This window comes from Echeneis naucrates, chromosome 4 (assembly GCF_900963305.1).
Source record: "Echeneis naucrates chromosome 4, fEcheNa1.1, whole genome shotgun sequence".
NCBI lineage: Eukaryota > Metazoa > Chordata > Actinopteri > Carangiformes > Echeneidae > Echeneis > Echeneis naucrates.
The window spans coordinates 18,681,787-18,702,673 of record NC_042514.1 but is presented as its reverse complement, the minus strand read 5'-3'; the positions used below and the strand labels follow the sequence as shown (position 1 = coordinate 18,702,673).

At 45.5% G+C, this 20,887-nt stretch overlaps 26 non-coding genes across 26 annotated transcripts; all 26 read left to right on the top strand.

Annotated features, from left to right (window-relative positions):
* Nucleotides 1-105: 105 nt before the first annotated feature.
* Nucleotides 106-178, top strand: trnav-cac (transfer RNA valine (anticodon CAC)). Its single transcript has one exon. It is a non-coding gene; the product is annotated as a tRNA-Val (tRNA).
* Nucleotides 179-1,568: 1,390 nt separating this feature from the next.
* trnav-aac (transfer RNA valine (anticodon AAC)) lies at nucleotides 1,569-1,641 on the top strand. Its single transcript has one exon. It is a non-coding gene; the product is annotated as a tRNA-Val (tRNA).
* A 1,278-nt stretch (nucleotides 1,642-2,919) lies between these two features.
* On the top strand, nucleotides 2,920-2,992 carry trnav-uac (transfer RNA valine (anticodon UAC)). The gene has a single exon. It is a non-coding gene; the product is annotated as a tRNA-Val (tRNA).
* A 781-nt stretch (nucleotides 2,993-3,773) lies between these two features.
* Nucleotides 3,774-3,846, top strand: trnav-cac (transfer RNA valine (anticodon CAC)). The gene has a single exon. It is a non-coding gene; the product is annotated as a tRNA-Val (tRNA).
* Nucleotides 3,847-4,019: 173 nt separating this feature from the next.
* Nucleotides 4,020-4,092, top strand: trnav-aac (transfer RNA valine (anticodon AAC)). Its single transcript has one exon. It is a non-coding gene; the product is annotated as a tRNA-Val (tRNA).
* A 117-nt stretch (nucleotides 4,093-4,209) lies between these two features.
* On the top strand, nucleotides 4,210-4,282 carry trnav-cac (transfer RNA valine (anticodon CAC)). The gene has a single exon. It is a non-coding gene; the product is annotated as a tRNA-Val (tRNA).
* An 836-nt stretch (nucleotides 4,283-5,118) lies between these two features.
* On the top strand, nucleotides 5,119-5,191 carry trnav-aac (transfer RNA valine (anticodon AAC)). Its single transcript has one exon. It is a non-coding gene; the product is annotated as a tRNA-Val (tRNA).
* A 117-nt stretch (nucleotides 5,192-5,308) lies between these two features.
* On the top strand, nucleotides 5,309-5,381 carry trnav-cac (transfer RNA valine (anticodon CAC)). The gene has a single exon. It is a non-coding gene; the product is annotated as a tRNA-Val (tRNA).
* A 957-nt stretch (nucleotides 5,382-6,338) lies between these two features.
* On the top strand, nucleotides 6,339-6,411 carry trnav-aac (transfer RNA valine (anticodon AAC)). The gene has a single exon. It is a non-coding gene; the product is annotated as a tRNA-Val (tRNA).
* Nucleotides 6,412-6,528: 117 nt separating this feature from the next.
* Nucleotides 6,529-6,601, top strand: trnav-cac (transfer RNA valine (anticodon CAC)). The gene has a single exon. It is a non-coding gene; the product is annotated as a tRNA-Val (tRNA).
* Nucleotides 6,602-6,821: 220 nt separating this feature from the next.
* On the top strand, nucleotides 6,822-6,894 carry trnav-aac (transfer RNA valine (anticodon AAC)). The gene has a single exon. It is a non-coding gene; the product is annotated as a tRNA-Val (tRNA).
* A 717-nt stretch (nucleotides 6,895-7,611) lies between these two features.
* trnai-aau (transfer RNA isoleucine (anticodon AAU)) lies at nucleotides 7,612-7,684 on the top strand. Its single transcript has one exon. It is a non-coding gene; the product is annotated as a tRNA-Ile (tRNA).
* A 32-nt stretch (nucleotides 7,685-7,716) lies between these two features.
* On the top strand, nucleotides 7,717-7,789 carry trnav-cac (transfer RNA valine (anticodon CAC)). The gene has a single exon. It is a non-coding gene; the product is annotated as a tRNA-Val (tRNA).
* A 3,270-nt stretch (nucleotides 7,790-11,059) lies between these two features.
* trnav-uac (transfer RNA valine (anticodon UAC)) lies at nucleotides 11,060-11,132 on the top strand. The gene has a single exon. It is a non-coding gene; the product is annotated as a tRNA-Val (tRNA).
* A 417-nt stretch (nucleotides 11,133-11,549) lies between these two features.
* Nucleotides 11,550-11,622, top strand: trnav-uac (transfer RNA valine (anticodon UAC)). The gene has a single exon. It is a non-coding gene; the product is annotated as a tRNA-Val (tRNA).
* Nucleotides 11,623-15,512: 3,890 nt separating this feature from the next.
* trnav-aac (transfer RNA valine (anticodon AAC)) lies at nucleotides 15,513-15,585 on the top strand. Its single transcript has one exon. It is a non-coding gene; the product is annotated as a tRNA-Val (tRNA).
* Nucleotides 15,586-15,702: 117 nt separating this feature from the next.
* trnav-cac (transfer RNA valine (anticodon CAC)) lies at nucleotides 15,703-15,775 on the top strand. The gene has a single exon. It is a non-coding gene; the product is annotated as a tRNA-Val (tRNA).
* Nucleotides 15,776-16,724: 949 nt separating this feature from the next.
* trnav-aac (transfer RNA valine (anticodon AAC)) lies at nucleotides 16,725-16,797 on the top strand. Its single transcript has one exon. It is a non-coding gene; the product is annotated as a tRNA-Val (tRNA).
* Nucleotides 16,798-17,399: 602 nt separating this feature from the next.
* trnav-uac (transfer RNA valine (anticodon UAC)) lies at nucleotides 17,400-17,472 on the top strand. The gene has a single exon. It is a non-coding gene; the product is annotated as a tRNA-Val (tRNA).
* A 153-nt stretch (nucleotides 17,473-17,625) lies between these two features.
* trnav-aac (transfer RNA valine (anticodon AAC)) lies at nucleotides 17,626-17,698 on the top strand. The gene has a single exon. It is a non-coding gene; the product is annotated as a tRNA-Val (tRNA).
* Nucleotides 17,699-18,079: 381 nt separating this feature from the next.
* Nucleotides 18,080-18,152, top strand: trnav-aac (transfer RNA valine (anticodon AAC)). Its single transcript has one exon. It is a non-coding gene; the product is annotated as a tRNA-Val (tRNA).
* Nucleotides 18,153-18,322: 170 nt separating this feature from the next.
* On the top strand, nucleotides 18,323-18,395 carry trnad-auc (transfer RNA aspartic acid (anticodon AUC)). Its single transcript has one exon. It is a non-coding gene; the product is annotated as a tRNA-Asp (tRNA).
* A 352-nt stretch (nucleotides 18,396-18,747) lies between these two features.
* Nucleotides 18,748-18,820, top strand: trnav-uac (transfer RNA valine (anticodon UAC)). Its single transcript has one exon. It is a non-coding gene; the product is annotated as a tRNA-Val (tRNA).
* Nucleotides 18,821-18,973: 153 nt separating this feature from the next.
* Nucleotides 18,974-19,046, top strand: trnav-aac (transfer RNA valine (anticodon AAC)). Its single transcript has one exon. It is a non-coding gene; the product is annotated as a tRNA-Val (tRNA).
* Nucleotides 19,047-19,797: 751 nt separating this feature from the next.
* Nucleotides 19,798-19,870, top strand: trnav-cac (transfer RNA valine (anticodon CAC)). The gene has a single exon. It is a non-coding gene; the product is annotated as a tRNA-Val (tRNA).
* Nucleotides 19,871-20,043: 173 nt separating this feature from the next.
* On the top strand, nucleotides 20,044-20,116 carry trnav-cac (transfer RNA valine (anticodon CAC)). Its single transcript has one exon. It is a non-coding gene; the product is annotated as a tRNA-Val (tRNA).
* The last annotated feature ends 771 nt before the right edge of the window (nucleotides 20,117-20,887 follow it).

Sequence of the window (20,887 nt, the reverse complement as noted above, 5' to 3'; positions counted from 1 at the left end):
AGGATGTCGGCCTCTCTATTGTTCTTTTCAGAGCACGTGGGAGTCCATCACAACAGTAGTAACGATGGCATTTCATCATCAAGGGGAAGAGGGTCTCCTGTACAGGTTTCTGTAGTGTAGTGGTCATCACGTTCGCCTCACACGCGAAAGGTCCCCAGTTCGAAACTGGGCAGGAACAGTATCTTCTGTAATTCTCTTTCAACAAAGGCAGAGAGGTCAGAGGTCAGCTGATGCTTCACTTCAAGACTTCTCGTGAGTATACCTGCCAGTATCTGCATCTATTCTTAGGAAGACCAAATTTCGGTGATGCAACTGGAAGAGCAAATGCAGCTTTTATGAAATTACCTGTTCACGTCAGAAATCATTAGATTGGAAGGGGCGGAGCCGCTTGCATTCAGGTTTCCGTAGTGTAGTGGTCACGTTCGCCTAACATGCGAAAGGTCCCCAGTTCGAAACTGGGCGGAAACATCTTTGCTGTCAGCTGGAAATAAATCAGCGTCTTTTTTCCAGTTAATGCATACATCTTAATTCGATTAAAGAATTGCCTTTAGCGATGTTTTTGGTTCTTCCCTTGCATTGTCAGCAATATTCGAAGAAACGATGGCATTTCATCGTCAAGGGGAAGGGAGTGTCCTGTGCAGCTTTCCGTAGTGTATCGGTCATCACGTTTGCAATAAAGGCGAAAGATCCCCAGTTTGAAACTGGGCAGAAACTGTGTTTTCAGTTATTCTTTTTCAACAACGGCAGAGAGGTCAGAGATCATACGCCCTGTGATATGAGGCCCTGAATGGTGTCTGCAATGCCCTCCTCTGCGTGGGGCTTGTGGGGGTACTGATTGATCCACACTGGATCAGAGGTGTTCACCTCAAAAGTTAATGGTTCACATTGCACCAGTCGCACTTCTGTCGGGCCCTGCGCCCATAGGGACTCTGGTAGAGAGTCAATGATAGACGCAGCCTCAGGGTGATCTGTTTTTTCTCTACCGTGAAACCGGGAGACCTGGGCCTCCTCCAGAACTGAGCTATCTACGGCTTCTACTTGAATTGAGTATATGTTGGCTCTAGCCGAATAAAGTACTCCGCTTATGTCCGTGATAACCCAATCATCCTGTGCTAATGCTAGTTTTACCATCCCACCCAATTCTTTAACCTGATGTTTAGGATGTAAAGCCAGAGACACTTGTGGGACGGCCTCTTCCGACATCTGATACCACTGCAATTGTTCTGGTGTCAGGGACACCGCTGCTGCTACTCGAAAGCTGGGACAGCTCTCTACCACAACTGGGGCACTGGGAAAAAGCGAAGATCAAGAACCATGAAGCGTCTTTATTACCTGTGTGACGTCATCGGGGATCCCTGCTGAGGGCGCTGGCGTTTGGCAAATGCCCTCCTGTTCAAACTCAAAACCATACCCTAGGGGTGGATCCTGGGGTCATGGCGCCATTTTCAAACAGGTAGACAACTCTGGCCCAGGCTTCAGGATGTAGGATTCTCGATTCTCGTGGGAGGCTATTGCAACAGTGTTAATGATGGCATTTCCTGATAAGCGGAAGGAGGTGACCTGTGTGGGTTTCCGTAGTGTAGTGGTCATCACGTTCGCCTAACACGCGAAAGGTCCCCAGTTCGAAACTGGGCGGAAACATGTTTGCTGTCAGCTGGAAACAGATGTTTTTGGTTCCTGCCTTGCATTCTCAGTTGCTTCAATTTTCGTATTAACGATGGCATTTCATCATCAAGGGGAAGGGGCTGGCCTGTGCAGGTTTCTGTAGTGTAGTGGTCATCACGTTCGCCTCACACACAAAAGGTCCCCAGTTCGAAACTGGGCAGAAACTGTGTTTTCAGTTATTCTTTTTCAACAACGGCAGAGAGGTCAGAGATCAGCTGATGCTTCACTTCAAGACTTCTCGTGAGTAGACCTGCCAGTATCTGCGTCTATTCGTGGGAAGAGCAAATTTCGGTGATGCAACAATCAGAGGTCCAGACGAAAGCTGGAACAGCTCTCTCCCACAACCGGGGCACTGGGAAACAGCGAAGATCGAGAGCCGTGGAGCGAGTATGACCTGTGTATTTGGTAAGTGCTACCTCTGAATTAGAATAGAAAATGTTGGCTTCAGCTGTTTGTTTGGTCAATTCATTGTGTAATTGCGGTAGTAAAGATGGCATTTGGTGCCTAGATGAAGCGTAAAGACGATTGGTCCAAGTACCCAAACCTGTGGGACTCCATAACTGACTGCAGTGCATGAGGAGGAGCTGTTGTGAACATGAACAAACTGATGTCTATCTGATAAATAGGATTTGAACCACCTTATTGCAGTTCCTTTAATCCCAATTTCATGTTCCAGTCTCTGTAGTAAAATATTGTGATCTATGGTCAGAGGTCAGTGGTCAGCTGATGCTTCACTTCAAGACTTCTCATGAGTATACCTGACAGTATCTGCATCTATTCGTAGGAAGACCAAATTTCGGCGATGCAACAATAAGAACAAATGCAGCTTTTATGAAAGTACCCGTTCACGTCAGAAATCATTAGATTGGAAGGTGTTAGAATAAAAATACATAAAATGATTATCACAGTATTGCTCTACTTTTACTAACCCTGCAGGAATGCAGAAACTTGTGTTTTTCTTACAGGAACTGAGATCATACCTCCGGAAGATAAGCAACGACCTTCGAAGAGGAACATGAAAACAGGAGGAGGCTGAAACCAGATTACTTTGGTTATGAACTAGCTCCTCAAAGTGTTCGTGTGTCATGTTTCAGAGGCGTAACGTGAATATGATTATTCAACAAGCATCTATTCATCTACTACGTTGCAGCTGTGTATTTCCCCGCCCTTTAGAGCTGCAACGTCCTGTAACTAGTTTAATAATTTTCTAGGTGGCTTAAACCTGACAGAAGGGGCGGAGGAGCTTGTGTTCAGGTTTCCGTAGTGTAGTGGTCATAATGTTCGCCTTACACGTGAAAGATCCCCAGTTCGAACCTGGGCGGAAACAGATTTGCTGTCGGCTCTAAATATGGGAAAAATGCAGACAAGCTGGACCTGTGTATTTGGTAAGTGCCACCTCTGATTTAGATTAGAGAATTTGCGTCCGCTGTTTTCTTTGTGTAATTGCTGTAGTAATGCAGCGTCTGTTTTTAGTTAATGCATACCTCTTAATTCAATTCGAGAATTGGCTTTAGCAATGTTTTTGGTGCTTTGCTTGCATTCTCAGCTACTTCAATATTCAAATTAACGATGTCAGAGATCATCTGATTCTTCAATTCAAGACTTCTCGTGAGGATACCTGCCAGTATCTACATCTATTTGTAGGAAGACCAAATTTCAGTGATGCTCATAAAATATTGTGATCTATGGTGTCAAAAGCAGCACTAAGATCCAAAAGGAGAAGTATGGAGGCTGATCCATTGTCTGAAGCAATTAGAATATCATTGGAGAGGTCTAGACAAAAGCTGGGACAGCTCTCTCCCACAACCGGGGCACTGGGAAAAAGCGAAGATCAACAGCCATGGAGCGTCTTTATTACCTGTGTGACGTCATCGGGGATCCCTGCTGAGGGCGCTGGTGTCTAGCAAATGCCCTCCTCTTCAAACTCAGAACCACACCCTAGGGTTGGATCCTGGGGTCATGGCGCCATTTCCAAACAGGCAGACAACTCTGGCCCAGGCTTCAGGATGTAGGCCTCTCTATTGTTCTTTTCAGAGCACGTGGGAGGCCATCACAACAGTAGTAACGATGGCATTTCATCATCAAGGGGAAGAGGGTGTCCTGTACAGGTTTCTGTAGTGTTGTGGTCATCACGTTCGCCTCACACGCGAAAGGTCCCCAGTTCGAAACTGGACAGAAACATCTTTGCTGTCAGCTGGAAATAAATCAGCGTCTTTTTTCCAGTTAATGCATACCTCTTAATTCGATTAAAGAATTGCCTTTAGCGATGTTTTTGGTTCTTCCCTTGCATTGTCAGCAATATTCGAAGTAACGATGGCATTTCATCGTCAAGGGGAAGGGAGTGACCAGTGCAGGTTTCCGTAGTGTAGTGGTCATCACGTTCGCCTAACACGCGAAAGGTCCCCAGTTCGAAGCTGGGCGGGAACATGTTTGCTGTCAGCTGGAAACAGATGTTTTTGGTTCCTGCCTTGCATTCTCAGTTGCTTCAATTTTCGTATTAACGATGGCATTTCATCATCAAGGGGAAGATGGTGTCCTGTGCAGGTTTCTGTAGTGTAGTGGTCATCACGTTCGCCTCACACGCGAAAGGTCCCCAGTTCGAAACTGGGCAGAAACTGTGTTTTCAGTTATTCTTTTTCAACAACGGCAGAGAGGTCAGAGATCATACGCCCTGTGATATGAGGCCCTGAATGGTGTCTGCGATGCCCTCCTCTGCTTGGGGCTTGTGGGGGTACTGATTGATCCACACTGGATCAGAGGTGTTCACCTCAAAAGTTAATGGTTCACATTGCACCAGTCGCACTTCTGTTGGGCCCTGCGCCCATAGGGACTCTGGTAGAGAGTCAATGATAGACCCTGAAACCGGGAGACCTGGGCCTCCTCCAGAACTGAGCTATCTACGGCTTCTACTTGAATTGAGTATATGTTGGCTCTAGCCGAATAAAGTACTCCGCGAATGTCCGTGATAACCCAATCATCCTGTGCTAATGCTAGTTTTACCATCCCACCCAATTCTTTAACCTGATGTTTAGGATGTAAAGCCAGAGACACTTGTGGGACGGCCTCTTCCGACATCTGATACCACTGCAATTGTTCTGGTGTCAGGGACACCGCTGCTGCTACTCGAAAGCTGGGGCAGCTCTCTACCACAACTGGGGCACTGGGAAAAAGCGAAGATCAAGAGCCATGAAGCGTTTTTATTACCTGTGTGATGTCATCGGGGATCCCTGCTGAGGGCGCTGGCGTTTGGCAAATGCCCTCCTGTTCAAACTCAAAACCATACCCTAGGGGTGGATCCTGGGGTCATGGCGCCATTTTCAAACAGGTAGACAACTCTGGCCCAGGCTTCAGGATGTAGGATTCTCGATTGTTCTTTTCAGAGCACGTGGGAGGCTATCGCAACAGTGGTAATGATGGCATTTCTTGATAAGCGGAAGGAGGTGATCTGTGCGGGTTTCCGTAGTGTAGTGGTCATCACGTTCGCCTAACACGCGAAAGGTCCCCAGTTCGAAACTGGGCGGAAACATCTTTGCTGTCAACTGGAAACAGATGTTTTTGGTTCCTGCCTTGCATTCTCAGTTGCTTCAATTTTCGTATTAACGATGGCATTTCATCATCAAGGGGAAGGGGCTGGCCTGTGCAGGTTTCTGTAGTGTAGTGGTCATCACGTTCGCCTCACACGCGAAAGGTCCCCAGTTCGAAACTGGGCAGAAACTGTTTTTTCAGTTATTCTTTTTCAACAACGGCAGAGAGGTCAGAGATCAGCTGATGCTTCACTTCAAGACTTCTCGTGAGTAGACCTGCCAGTATCTGCGTCTATTAGTAGGAAGAGCAAATTTCGGTGATGCAACAATCAGAGGTCCAGACGAAAGCTGGAACAGCTCTCTCCCACAACCGGGGCACTGGGAAACAGCGAAGATCGAGAGCCGTGGAGCGAGTATGACCTGTGTATTTGGTAAGTGCTACCTCTGAATTAGAATAGAAAATGTTGGCTTCAGCTGTTTGTTTGGTCAATTCATTGTGTAATTGCGGTAGTAAAGATGGCATTTGGTGCCTAGATGAAGCGTAAAGACGATTGGTCCAAGTACCCAAACCTGTGGGACTCCATAACTGACTGCATTGCATGAGGAGGAGCTGTTGTGAACATGAAGAAACTGATGTCTATCTGATAAATAGGATTTGAACCACCTTATTGCAGTTCCTTTAATCCCAATTTCATGTTCCAGTCTCTGTAGTAAAATATTATGATCTATGGTGTCGAAAGCAGCACTAAGATCCAAAAGGAGAAGTATGGAGGCTGATCCATTGTCTGAAGCAATTAGAATATCATTGGAGAGGTCCAGACAAAAGCTGGGAAAGCTCTCTCCCACAACCGGGGCACTGGGAAAAAGTGAAGATCAAGAGCCATGGAGTGTCTTTATTACCTGTGTGACGTCATCGGGGATCCCTGCTGAGGGCGCTGGTGTCTAGCAAATGCCCTCCTGTTCAAACTCAGAACCACACCCTAGGGGTGGATCCTGGGGTCATGGCGCCATTTCCAAACAGGCAGACAACTCTGGCCCAGGCTTCAGGATGGAGGCCTCTCTATTGTTCTTTTCAGAGCACGTGGGAGGCCATCACAACAGTAGTAACGATGGCATTTCTTGATAAGCGGAAGGAGGTAACCTGTGTGGGTTTCTGTAGTGTAGTGGTCATCACGTTCGCCTAACACGGGAAAGGTCCCCAGTTCGAAACTGGGCGGAAACATGTTTGCTGTCAGCTGGAAACAGATGTTTTTGGTTCCTGCCTTGCATTCTCAGTTGCTTCAATTTTCGTATTAACGATGGCATTTCATCATCAAGGGGAAGAGGGTGTCCTGTACACGTTTCTGTGGTGTAGTGGTCATCACGTTCGCCTCACACGCGGAAGGTCCCCAGTTCGAAACTGGGCAGGAACAGTATTTTCTGTAATTCTTTTTCAACAAAGGCAGAGAGGTCAGAGGTCAGCTGATGCTTCACTTCAAGACTTTTATTGAATATACCTGCCAGTATCTGCATCTATTCTTAGGAAGACCAAATTTCGGTGATGCAACTGGAAGAGCAAATGCAGCTTTTATGAAAGTTCCTGTTCACGTCAGAAATCATTAGATTGGAAGGGGCGGAACCCCTTGCTTTCAGGTTTCAGTAGTGTAGTGGTCATCACGTTCGCCTAACACGTGAAAGGTCCCCAGTTCGAAACTGGGCGGAAACATCTTTGCTGTCAGCTGGAAATAAATCAGCGTCTTTTTTCCAGTTAATGCATACCTCTTTATTCGATTAAAGAATTGCCTTTAGCGATGTTTTTGGTTCTTGCCTTGCATTCTCAGCTGCTTCAATTTTCGTAGTAAAATTACATGAGGGGCAGGTCTTTGTATTGCGCCAAATCATAACAACGTGACATAAAGGTACTTTACATGAATAGCAGGTCTAGAGGCCTTTCAGAGATTTGTTTGGACATCTAGATAGTAACGAGTTACAGTAGTCCAGACTGAAAGTTACAAATGCATGGACGAGTTTTTCTGCATCATCCTGAGAGAGGATGTCTCTGATTTTCCTGATGTTTCTCAGGTGGAACAAAGCTGCCCTACTGACTTCTTTTATGTGAGGGACAAAGGACATGTCCTGGTCAAAGGTTCCACCAAGGTTTCTTACAGTGGAGCTGGAAGCCAACGTAATGCCATCCAGACTGATTATGATTAGATAGCATTTCTCTGTGGTAAAAGGTCCCCAGTTCGAAACTGGGCGGAAGCATGTTTGCTGTCAGCTGGAAACAGAGCAGCATTTCTTTTTAGTTACTGCATACCTCTTAATTCAATTAGAGAATTGGCTTTCGCGATGTTTTTGGTTCTTGCCTTGCATTCTCAGTTGCTTAAATTTTCGTAGTAACGATGGCTTTTCATCATCAAGGGGAAGGGGCTGGCCCGTGCACGTTTCTGTAGTATAGTGGTCATCACGTTCGCCTAATACGCGAAAGGTCCCCAGTTCGAAACTGGGCAAAAACAGAACTCTGAGGGGAAGGCAGTGACCTGTGCAGGTTTCCGTAGTGTAGTGGTCATCACGTTAGCCTCACACGCGAAAGGTCCCCAGTTCGAAACTGGGTGGAAACATGTTTGCTGTCAATTGGAAATAAATCAGCATCTCCTTTCAGTTAAGACATACCTCTTAATTCAATTAGAAAAATTGGCTTTAGCGATGTTTTTGGTTCTTGCCTTGCATTCTCAGCTGCTTCAATTTTCGTAGTAAAATTACATGAGGGGCAGGTCTTTGTATTGCGCCAAATCATAACAACGTGACATCAAGGTACTTTACACGAAGAGCAGGTCTAGAGGCCTTTCAGAGATTTGTTTGGACATCTAGATAGTAACGAGTTACAGTAGTCCAGTAGTACAGTAGTAGTACAGTAAAGAGGATTGGTCCAAGTAGCGAAGTGAAGGCATACCTCTTAATTCGATTAGAGCATTTGCTTTCGCGATGTTTTTGATGCGTTGCTTGCATTCTCAGCGACTTCAATATTTGAAGTAACGATGGCATTTCATCGTCAATGGGAAGAGCGTGCCCGGGGCAGGTTTCTGTAGTGTAGTGGTCGTCACGTTTGTCTCACACGCTAAAAGGTCCCCATTTTGAAACTGGGCAGAAACACAACTTAATTTTTTTTCGGTGCCTTTTTTTTTTGCCTTGCATTCTCAGCTGCTTCAATTTTCGTAGTAAAATTACATGAGGGGCAGGTCTTTGTATTGCGCCAAATCATAACAAAGTGACATAAAGGTACTTTACATGAAGAGCAGGTCTAGAGGTCTAGGCCTTGCAGGAACATGGTATGGCGATGAGTCACCACTTGCAGGATGAGGACAGGGAGTGAGGAGAGGAGCTGGGAGAGACAGAGAAAACATGGTTAGTAAATGCAGTACAAATGCTTAGAACTGGGAGAAACAGGGATTTTTAAGAAGCATGGTTCTTATCAGCACATGCAGGGGGGAGGGAGGGAGAGAGAGGGAGAGAGAGAGAGAGAGAGAGAGAGAGAGATGTTAGGCCTATAGTAGCATAGCTAAAGAGTAGAGGACTTTAACTTTTTAACTATAAGCTCTGTCATATAAGAAAATTTTCAGCCTGATCTTGAAAATTGCTAAAGAGTCCGCCCCCCAAAACGATACTGGAAGTTGGTTCCATAGAAGAGGAGCCTGTTAACTGAAAGAGCTGCCTCCAGATTTCTTCTTGAAGACTCTAGGAACCACAAGTTAACCTCCACTAGAGAGTGGAGTGGCCTACTAAGACAGTAAGGAACTATGAGCTCTCTGAGACGTGATGGAGCTCAGCCATTAAGAGCTTTATATGTTAACGGAAGGATTTTAAATTCTACTCTATATTTTACTGGCAGCCAATGAAAAGCAGCTAACACGAGAGAGATGTGATCTCATTTCCTAGTGCCTGTTAATTTTCTTGCAGTAGCGTTCTGAATCAACTGAAGGCCTTTCAGAGATTTGTTTGGACATCTAGATAGTAACGAGTTACAGTAGTCCAGCCTAGAAGTTACAAATACTTGGACGAATTTTTCTGCATCATCCTGAGAGAGGATGTCTCTGATTTTCTTAATTTTTCTCAGGTGGAACAAAGCTGCCCTACTGACTTCTTTTATGTCAGGGACAAAGGACATGTCCTGGTCAAAGGTTACTCCGAGGTTTCTTACAGTGGAGCTGGACACCAACGTAATGCCATCCAGACTGATTACGATTAGGTAGCATTTCTCTGAGGTGCTTAGGGCCGAGTACAACAACTTCAGTTTTGTCAGAATTAAGGAGTAAAAAATGATGGGTCATCCAGACTTGTATGTGTTCAAGACATGTCTGATGTCCTGATAATGTTGCCTAGAGGAAGTAGATGAAGCGTAAAGAGGATTGGTCCAAGTAGCGAACCTTGTGGGACTCCATAACAGACTGCAGCGCATGAGGAGGAGCTGTTGTTAACATGAGCTAACTGATGTCTATCTGATAAATAGGATTGGAACCACCTTACTGCAGTTCCTTTAATCCCAATTTCATGTTCCAGTCTCTGTAGTAAAATATTATGATCTATGGTGTCGAAAGCAGCACTAAGATCCAAAAGGAGAAGTATGGAGGCTGATCCATTGTCTGAAGCAATTAGAATATCATTGGAGAGGTCCAGACAAAAGCTGGGACAGCTCTCTCCCACAACCGGGGCACTGGGAAAAAGCGAAGATCAAGAGCCATGGAGCGTCTTTATTACCTGTGTGACGTCATCGGAGATCCCTGCTGAGGGCGCTGGCGTCTAGCAAATGCCCTCCTCTTCAAACTCAGAACCACACCCTAGGGGTGGATCCTGGAGACATGGCGTCATTTCCAAACAGGCCGACAACTCTGGCCCAGGCTTCAGGATGTAGACCTCTCTATTGTTCTTTTCAGAGCACGTGGGAGGCGATCGCAACAGTAGTAACGATGGCATTTCTTCATAAGCGGAAGGATGTAACCGGTCCAGGGTTCCGTAGTGTAGTGGTCATCACGTTCGCCTCACGTGCGAAAGGTGCCCAGTTTGAAATTGGGTGGGAACATCTTTGCTGTCAGCTGGAAATAAATCATCGTCTGTTTTTAGTTAATGTATACCTCTTAATTCAATTCGAGAATTGGCTTCTTTCCTTGCATTTTCAGCTGCTTCAATTTTCGTATTAACCATGGCATTTAATCATCAAGGGGAAGAGCGTGTCCTGTGCAGTTTTTTGTAGTGTAGTGGTCATCACGTTTGCCTCACATGTGAAAGGTCCCGAGTTCGAAACTGGGCAAAAACACAACTTCTTTGTTTTTTTTTTCAACGAATGCAGAGAGGTCAGTGGTCAGCTGATGCTTCACTTCAAGACTTCTCATGAGTATACCTGACAGTATCTGCATCTATTCGTAGGAAGACCAAATTTCGGTGATGCAACAATAAGAATAAATGCAGCTTTTATGAAAGTACCCGTTCACGTCAGAAATCATTAGATTGGAAGGTGTTAGAATAAAAATACATAAAATGATTATCACAGTATTGCTCTACTTTTACTAACCCTGCAGGAATGCAGAAACTTGTGTTTTTCTTACAGGAACTGAGATCATACCTCCGGAAGATAAGCAACGACCTTCGAAGAGGAACATGAAAACAGGAGGAGGCTGAAACCAGATTACTTTGGTTATGAACTAGCTCCTCAAAGTGTTCGTGTGTCATGTTTCAGAGGCGTAACGTGAATATGATTATTCAACAAGCAACTATTCATCTACTACGTTGCAGCTGTGTATTTCCCCGCCCTTTAGAGCTGCAACGTCCTGTAACTAGTTTAATAATTTTCTAGGTGGCTTAAACCTGACAGAAGGGGCGGAGGAGCTTGTGTTCAGGTTTCCGTAGTGTAGTGGTCATCATGTTTGCCTTACACGTGAAAGATCCCCAGTTCGAACCTGGGCGGAAACAGATTTGCTGTCGGCTCTAAATATGGGAAAAATGCAGACAAGCTGGACCTGTGTATTTGGTAAGTGCCACCTCTGATTTAGATTAGAGAATTTGCGTCAGCTGTTTTCTTTGTGTAATTGCTGTAGTAATGCAGCGTCTGTTTTTAGTTAATGCATACCTCTTAATTCAATTCGAGAATTGGCTTTAGCGATGTTTTTGGTGCTTTGCTTGCATTCTCAGCTACTTCAATATTCAAAGTAACGATGTCAGAGATCATCTGATTCTTCAATTCAAGACTTCTCGTGAGGATACCTGCCAGTATCTACATCTATTTGTAGGAAGACCAAATTTCAGTGATGCAACAATAAGAGCAAAAGCAGCTTTTATGAAAGTACCTGTTCAGTTTAGATTGGAAGGGGCGGAGTCGCTTGTGTTCAGGTTTCTGTGGTGTATTGGTCATCATGTTCGCCTTACACGTGAAAGCTCCCCAGTTCGAACCTGGGCAGGCACAGATTTGCTGTCGGCTCTAAAAATTGAAAAAAAAAAAAATGCAGGAGAGCCACACCTGTGTATTTGGTAAGAGCTATCTCTGATTTAGATTGGAGAATTAGCTTCAGCTGTTTGTTTGGTCCATTGCTTGCATCCTCAGCTTCTGTAATTGCTGTCGTAACGATGGCATTTCATCGCAAAGGAGAAAGGAACACCCTGTGCAGGTTTCCGTAGTGTAGTGGTTATCACGTTTGCCTAACACGTGAAAGAGCCTCATTTTGAACCTGGGCAGAAACAGATTGGCTGTTGCCTTTGATTATGGGGAAATGCAGGAGAGCAGAATCTGTGTATTTGGTAAGGACTACCTCTGCATTAGAGTAGAGAATTGGCTTCAGCTCTGTGTTTGCTGCATCACTTGCATTTTTGCTTTCTGGACGTTCCGTAGTAATGATGGTATTTCTTCAGAAGGGGAATTGCATAACCCTTGCAGGATTGCGTAGTGTAGTGGTCATCACGTTTGCTTAACACGCAACAGAGATCATGTAATGTTTCATTTCCAGATTCCTCCTTCATTTACTGGCCAATATCTACATCTGTCAGTTTAGAGATCAGGTTTTTGGTTATGCACCGATAAGGGCAAGCGCAGCTTTCATGAAAGCACCGATGCATGTCAGAAATCATTTCATCGGAAGGAGCGGGGTGTGAGGGATATTGAGGTCAGGTGCAGTTTTGTTGCTTTCTTGACTGCTGCATTGAAGCGGTGCTGCTCTCTATGTCATGCAGCAAGTTAAAATGCCAATTATTGCCTGCCGCCTCCTGTTTTGGTCCAGTTGTGGGATGAGGCTCAGTGAGAAGTGATAACACTCATCGAGCTTACTGTCAGGTTTCATATTTGGCTCTTCTAGAATTGATAAAAGACGGTCTTCCAAATCAGAGGTCTGCTGTTGTCTGTGGCTCCTTCTTGGGCTGGTGCAAGCCCCCACCTCTCTCTTGGGCTCCAGGACCTGTGGGGCCTGTATCTCTCGCCAGATGTAGTCGGCCCCAGTACAGACTCTGCTACGGAAACAGTCTGTGCTATAGATAGGCTTGGAGCGGGAGAAACAGACCGTCACACTGATGCAGTGGGCAGAGCCAGATCAACAGAGGCACATGCCGACACTTTTGTAGAAGATCTCTCCTCTGCAAAAGCAACGCTCACGTTGCTTTTCGAAATACAAAACAAACACAAACAACATTGGTGTCACGGACACAAGAATGATCTATTACCTCATTGGAACTTTGCACATAGAATGTAAAGATATTACAATCAATAATGTTATATAATTAAAGAAAAAGAAGAATTTCAGTCAGACCTTCTCGGGTTTAGGTGGGGCAAAAGGAAAGACATGATTGAGATAGCACAACGCTTCCGGGCGAAGTGGAACTTCCAAAATTGCCTGGGAACTGCACGTGGACACGCTTGCGATGGCAGCATGCATCCTGCATAATTTCCTCCTTGCCCCAACTGAAACAGTGTGGCTGCTGGAAGAGGCAGAGGACTTCGGGAAATGCATGGCACCAGTGAGAAAAATAGGAGGAAACAGGGCATCGAGAGAAGCCTGTGCAGTTAAGGAGAGCTTGGACACTTGGCAGCCTAGTGACATTAACAAGAGAGTGCTTGTCACTAGTTTGCACCACACAGTCATTCTCCTCATCGTTCTCTCTCAGTTTTATAATGCCCTTTTTGTCTTTCGGAACCTTTTTGGTACAGTGATTTAGGTGATACCAAGTCTTGCTTCCTTCCACCTGGACAGCCGTCGGTGTTGCTCATACAACCTTGTAAGGTCTTTCTTGCTCTCTCTCAAACTGGTGGATCCTGGGGTCATGGCGCCATTTCCAAACAGGCAGACAACTCTGGCCCAGGCTTCAGGATGTAGGCCTCTCTATTGTTCTTTTCAGAGCACGTGGGAGGCCATCACAACAGTAGTAACGATGGCATTTCATCATCAAGGGGAAGAGGGTCTCCTGTACAGGTTTCTGTAGCGTAGTGGTCATCACGTTCGCCTCACACGCGAAAGGTCCCCATATCGAAACTGGGCAGAAACACAACTTAATTTTTTTTTTTTTTTTTCAACAAATGCAGAGAGGTCAGTGGTCAGCTGATGCTCTTCATGTAAAGGTACTTTACATCCTTTACATCACTGTACCAAAAAGTAAAGGTACTTTACATGAAGAGCAGGTCTAGAGGCCTTTCAGAGATTTGTTTGGACATCTAGATAGTAACGAGTTACAGTAGCCCAGTAGTACAGTAGTAGTACAGTAAAGAGGATTGGTCCAAGTAGCGAAGTGAAGGCATACCTCTTAATTCGATTAGAGCATTTGCTTTCGCGATGTTTTTGATGCGTTGCTTGCATTCTCAGCGACTTCAATATTTGAAGTAACGATGGCATTTCATCGTCAATGGGAAGGGCGTGCCCGGGGCAGGTTTCTGTAGTGTAGTGGTCGTCACGTTTACCTCATACGCGAAAGGTCCCCATTTCGAAACTGGGCAGAAACACAACTTAATTTTTTTTTTTTTTCAACGAATGCAGAGAGGTCAGTGGTCAGCTGATGCTTCACTTCAAGACTTCTCGTCAGTATACCTGCCAGTATCTGCATCTATTCTTCGGAAGACCAAATTTCGGTGATGCAACTGGAAGAGCAAATGCAGCTTTTATGAAAGTACCTGTTCACGTCAGAAATCATTAGATTGGAAGGGGCGGAGCAGCTTGCATTCCGGTTTCTGTAGTGTTGTGGTCATCAAGTTTGCCTCACACGCGAAAGGTCCCCAGTTCGAAACTGGGCGGAAACATCTTTGCTGTCAGCTGGAAATAAATCAGCATCTTTTTTCCAGTTAATGCTTACCTCTTAATTCGATTAAAGAATTGCCTTTAGCGATGTTTTTGGTTCTTCCCTTGCATTGTCAGCAATATTCGAAGAAACGATGGCATTTCATCGTCAAGGGGAAGGGAGTGAACAGTGCAGCTTTCCGTAGTGTATCGGTCATCACGTTTGCATTACAGGCGAAAGATCCCCAGTTTGAAACTGGGCAGAAACTGTGTTTTCAGTTATTCTTTTTCAACAACGGCAGAGAGGTCAGAGATCATACGCCCTGTGATATGAGGCCCTGAATGGTGTCTGCGATGCCCTCCTCTGCTTGGGGCTTGTGGGGGTACTGATTGATCCACACTGGATCAGAGGTGTTCACCTCAAAAGTTAATGGTTCACATTGCACCAGTCGCACTTCTGTCGGGCCCTGCGCCCAGAGGGACTCTGGTAGAGAGTCAATGATAGACCGTGAAACCGGGAGACCTGGGCCTCCTCCAGAACTGAGCTATCTACGGCTTCTACTTGAATTGAGTATATGTTGGCTCTAGCCGAATAAAGTACTCCGCGAATGTCCGTGATAACCCAATCATCCTGTGCTAATGCTAGTTTTACCATCCCACCCAATTCTTTAGCCTGATGTTTAGGATGTAAAGCCAGAGACACTTGTGGGACGGCCTCTTCCGACATCTGATACCACTGCAATTGTTCTGGTGTCAGGGACACCGCTGCTGCTACTCGAAAGCTGGGACAGCTCTCTACCACAACTGGGGCACTGGGAAAAAGCGAAGATCAAGAGCCATGAAGCGTCTTTATTACCTGTGTGACGTCATCGGGGATCCCTGCTGAGGGCGCTGGCGTTTGGCAAATGCCCTCCTGTTCAAACTCAAAACCATACCCTAGGGGTGGATCCTGGGGTCATGGCGCCATTTTCAAACAGGTAGACAACTCTGGCCCAGGATTCAGGATGTAGGATTCTCGATTGTTATTTTCAGAGCACGTGGGAGGCTATCGCAACAGTGGTAATGATGGCATTTCTTGATAAGCGGAAGAAGGTGACCTGTGCGGGTTTCCGTAGTGTAGTGGTCATCACGTTCGCCTAACTCGCGAAAGGTCCCCAGTTCGAAACTGGGCGGAAACATGTTTGCTGTCAGCTGGAAACAGATGTTTTTGGTTCCTGCCTTGCATTCTCAGTTGCTTCAATTTTCGTATTAACGATGGCATTTCATCATCAAGGGGAAGAGGGTGTCCTGTGCAGGTTTCTGTAGTGTAGTGGTCATCACATTCGCCTCACACGCGAAAGGTCCCCTGTTCGAAACTGGGCAGAAACTGTGTTTTCAGTTATTCTTTTTCAACAACGGCAGAGAGGTCAGAGATCAGCTGATGCTTCACTTCAAGACTTCTCGTGAGTAGACCTGCCAGTATCTGCGTCTATTCGTAGGAAGAGCAAATTTCGGTGATGCAACAATCAGAGGTCCAGACGAAAGCTGGAACAGCTCTCTCCCACAACCGGGGCACTGGGAAACAGCGAAGATCGAGAGCCGTGGAGCGAGTATGACCTGTGTATTTGGTAAGTGCTACCTCTGAATTAGAATAGAAAATGTTGGCTTCAACTGTTTGTTTGGTCAATTCATTGTGTAATTGCGGTAGTAAAGATGGCATTTGGTGCCTAGATGAAGCGTAAAGACGATTGGTCCAAGTACCCAAACCTGTGGGACTCCATAACTGACTGCAGTGCATGAGGAGGAGCTGTTGTGAACATGAACAAACTGATGTCTATCTGATAAATAGGATTTGAACCACCTGAGTGCAGTTCCTTTAATCCTAATTTCATGTTCCAGTCTCTGTAGTAAAATATTGTGATCTATGGTGTCGAAAGCAGCACTAAGATCCGAAAGGAGAAGTATGGAGGCTGATCCATTGTCTGAAGCAATTAGAATATCATTGGAGAGGTCCAGAGAAAAGCTGGGACAGCTGTCCCGGGGCACTGGGAAAAAGCGAAGATCAAGAGCCATGAAGCGTCTTTATTACCTGTGTGACGTCATCGGGGATCCCTGCTGAGGGCGCTGGCGTTTGGCAAATGCCCTCCTGTTCAAACTCAAAACCATACCCTAGGGGTGGATCCTGGGGTCATGGCGTCATTTTCAAACAGGCAGACAACTCTGGCCCAGGCTTCAGGATGTAGGATTCTCGATTGTTCTTTTCAGAGCACGTGGGAGCCGATCGCAACAGTGGTAATGATGGCATTTCTTGATAAGCGGAAGGAGGTGACCTGTGCGGGTTTCCATAGTGTAGTGGTCATCACGTTCGCCTAACACGCGAAAGGTCCCCAGTTCGAAACTGGGCGGAAACATGTTTGCTGTCAGCTGGAAATAAATCAGCATCTCTTTTTAGTTACTGCATACCTCTTAATTCAATTAGAGAATTGGCTTTCGCGATGTTTTTGGTTCTTGCCCTGCATTCTCAGTTGCTTAAATTTTCGTAGTAACGATGGCATTTCATCATCAAGGGGAAGGGGCTGCTTGTGCAGGTTTCTGTAGTGTAGTGGCCATCACGTTAGCCTATCACGCGAAAGGTCCACAGTTTGAAACTAGGCAGAAACAGAACTTTCTGTGTTTCTTAACAAAGGTAGAGAGGTCAGAGATCAGCTGATACTTTACTTCAAGACTTCTCATGAGTATCTTTTGTACTTTTACTAACCCTGCAGGAATGCAGAAACTTGTGTTTTTCTTACAGGACTTGAGATCATACTAACTAGGGACCACCCTAAGGAAATAAAGAGGGGAGAACGGAAGAGATACGTCAGAGCAGTTAGAGAATGTAACTGAACATATCTCTGTCTGTTCTCCTTGCAAGTAAAAATGAGCGCTGTTGTCCTTTGTCTTTCTTCCCTGTGTTTCATCATGTTCTAGGTGGCTTAAACCTGACAGAAGGGGCAGAGCAGCTTGTGCTCAGGTTTCTGTAGTGTAGTGGTCATCACATTCGCCTTACACGCGAAAGATCCCCAGTTCGAACCTTGGCAGAAATAGGTTTGCTGTCGGCTCTACACAAGCCGGACCTGTGTGTTTGGTTACTGCTACCTCTGATTTTGATTAGAGAATTGGCTTCAGCTGTTTGTTTGTGTAATTGCTGTAGTAACGCTGGCATTTCATTGTCAAGGGGAAGGCAGTGACCTGTGCAGGTTTCTGTAGTGTAGTGGTCATCACGTTCGCCTAACACGCGAAAAGTCCCCAGTTCGAAACTGGGCGGAAACATGTTTGCTGTCAATTGGAAATAAATCAGCATCTCTTTTTAGTTAAGGCATACCTCTTAATTCAATTAGAAAAATTGGCTTTAGTGATGTTTTTGGTTCTTGCCTTGCATTGTCGCATGAAGCGTCTTTATTACCTGTGTGACGTCATCGGGGATCCCTGCTGAGGGCACTGGCGTTTGGCAAATGCCCTACTGTTCAAACTCAAAACCATACCCTAGGGGTGGATCCTGGGGTCATGGCGTCATTTTCAAACAGGCAGACAACTCTGGCCCAGGCTTCAGGATGTAGGATTCTCGATTGTTCTTTTCAGAGCACGTGGGAGGCGATCGCAACAGTGGTAATGATGGCATTCTTGATAAGCGGAAGGAGGTGACCTGTGCGGGTTTCCGTAGTGTAGTGGTCATCACGTTCGCCTAACACGCGAAAGGTCCCCAGTTCGAAACTGGGCGGAAACATGTTTGCTGGAAACAGAGCAGCATTTCTTTTTAGTTACTGCATACCTCTTAATTCAATTAGAGAATTGGCTTTCGCGATGTTTTTGGTTCTTGCCCTGCATTCTCAGTTGCTTAAATTTTCGTAGTAACAATGGCATTTCATCATCAAGGGGAAGGGGCTGCTTGTGCAGGTTTCTGTAGTGTAGTGGTCATCACGTTAGCCTATCACGCGAAAGGTCCACAGTTCGAAACTAGGCAGAAACAGAACTTTCTGTGTTTCTTAACAAAGGTAGAGAGGTCACAGATCAGCTGATACTTTACTTCAAGACTTCTCATGAGTATCTTTTGTACTTTTACTAACCCTGCAGGAATGCAGAAACTTGTGTTTTTCTTACAGGACTTGAGATCATACTAACTAGGGACCACCCTAAGGAAATAAAGAGGGGAGAACGGAAGAGATACGTCAGAATAGTTAGAGAATGTAACTGAACATATCTCTGTCTGTTCTCCTTGCAAGTAAAAATGAGCGCTGTTGTCCTTTGTCTTTCTTCCCTGTGTTTCATCATGTTCTAGGTGGCTTAAACCTGACAGAAGGGGCAGAGCAGCTTGTGCTCAGGTTTCTGTAGTGTAGTGGTCATCACGTTCGCCTTACACGCGAAAGATCCCCAGTTCGAACCTGGGCAGAAACAGGTTTGCTGTTGGCTCGACACAAGCCGGACCTGTGTGTTTGGTTACTGCTACCTCTGATTTTGATTAGAGAATTGGCTTCAGCTGTTTGTTTGTGTAATTGCTGTAGTAACGCTGGCATTTCATTGTCAAGGGGAAGGCGGTGACGTGTGCAGGTTTCCGTAGTGTAGTGGTCATCACGTTCGCCTAACACGCGAAAAGTCCCCAGTTCGAAACTGGGGGGAAACATGTTTGCTGTCAATTGGAAATAAATCAGCATCTCTTTTTAGTTAAGGCATACCTCTTAATTCAATTAGAAAAATTGGCTTTAGCGATGTTTTTGGTTCTTGCCTTGCATTCTCAGCTGCTTCAATTTTCGTAGTAAAATTACATGAGGGGCAGGTCTTTGTATTGCGCCAAATCATAACAACGTGACATAAAGGTACTTTACATGAAGAGCAGGTCTAGAGGCCTTTCAGAGATTTGTTTGGACATCTAGATAGTAACGAGTTACAGTAGTCCAGACTGAAAGTTACAAATGCATGGACGAGTTTTTCTGCATCATCCTGAGAGAGGATGTCTCTGATTTTCCTGATGTTTCTCAGGTGGAACAAAGCTGCCCTACTGACTTCTTTTATGTGAGGGACAAAGGACATGTCCTGGTCAAAGGTTCCACCAAGGTTTCTAACAGTGGAGCTGGAAGCCAACGTAATGCCATCCAGACTGATTATGATTAGATAGCATTTCTCTGTGGTGAAAGGTCCCCAGTTTGAAACTGGGCGGAAACACGTTTGCTGTCAGCTGGAAACAGAGCAGCATTTCTTTTTAGTTACTGCATACCTCTTAATTCAATTAGAGAATTGGCTTTCGCGATGTTTTTGGTTCTTGCCTTGCATTCTCAATTGCTTCAATTTTCGTATTAACGATGGCCAACAAGGGCCATCACAACAGTAGTAACGGTGGCATTTCATCATCAAGGGGAAGAGGGTGTCCTGTACAGGTTTCTGTAGTGTAGTGGTCATCACGTTCGCCTCACACGCGAAAGGTCCCCAATTCGAAACTGGGCGGAAACATCTTTGCTGTCAGCTGGAAATAAATCAGCGTCTTTTTTCCAGTTAATGCATACCTCTTAATTCGATTAAAGAATTGCCTTTAGCGATGTTTTTGGTTCTTCCCTTGCATTGTCAGCAATATTCGAAGTAACGATGGCATTTCATCGTCAAGGGGAAGAGGGTGTCCTGTGCGGGTTTCTGTAGTGTAGTGGTCATCACGTTCGCCTCACACGCGAAAGGTCCCCAGTTCGAAACTGGGCAGAAACTGTGTTTTCAGTTATTCTATTTCAACAACGGCGGAGAGCTCAGAGATCAGCTGATGCTTCACTTCAAGACTTCTCGTGAGTAGACCTGCCAGTATCTGCGTCTATTCGTAGGAAGAGCAAATTTCGGTGATGCAACAATCAGAGGTCCAGACGAAAGCTGGAACAGCTCTCTCCCACAACCGGGGCACTGGGAAACAGCGAAGATCGAGAGCCGTGGAGCGAGTATGACCTGTGTATTTGGTAAGTGCTACCTCTGAATTAGAATAGAAAATGTTGGCTTCAGCTGTTTGTTTGGTCAATTCATTGTGTAATTGCGGTAGTAAAGATGGCATTTGGTGCCTAGATGAAGCGTAAAGACGATTGGTCCAAGTACCCAAACCTGTGGGACTCCATAACTTACTGCAGTGCATGAGGAGGAGCTGTTGTGAACATGAACAAACTGATGTCTATCTGATAAATAGGATTTGAACCACCTTATTGCAGTTCCTTTAATCCCAATTTCATGTTCCAGTCTCTAGTAAAATATTGTGATCTATGGTGTCGAAAGCAGCACTAAGATCCAAAAGGAGAAGTATGGAGGCTGATCCATTGTCTGAAGCAATTAGAATATCATTGGAGAGGTCCAGACAAAAGCTGGGACAGCTCTCTCCCACAACCGGGGCACTGGGAAAAAGCGAAGATCAAGAGCCATGGAGCGTCTTTATTACCTGTGTGACGTCATCGGGGATCCCTGCTGAGGGCGCTGGCGTCTAGCAAATGCCCTCCTCTTCAA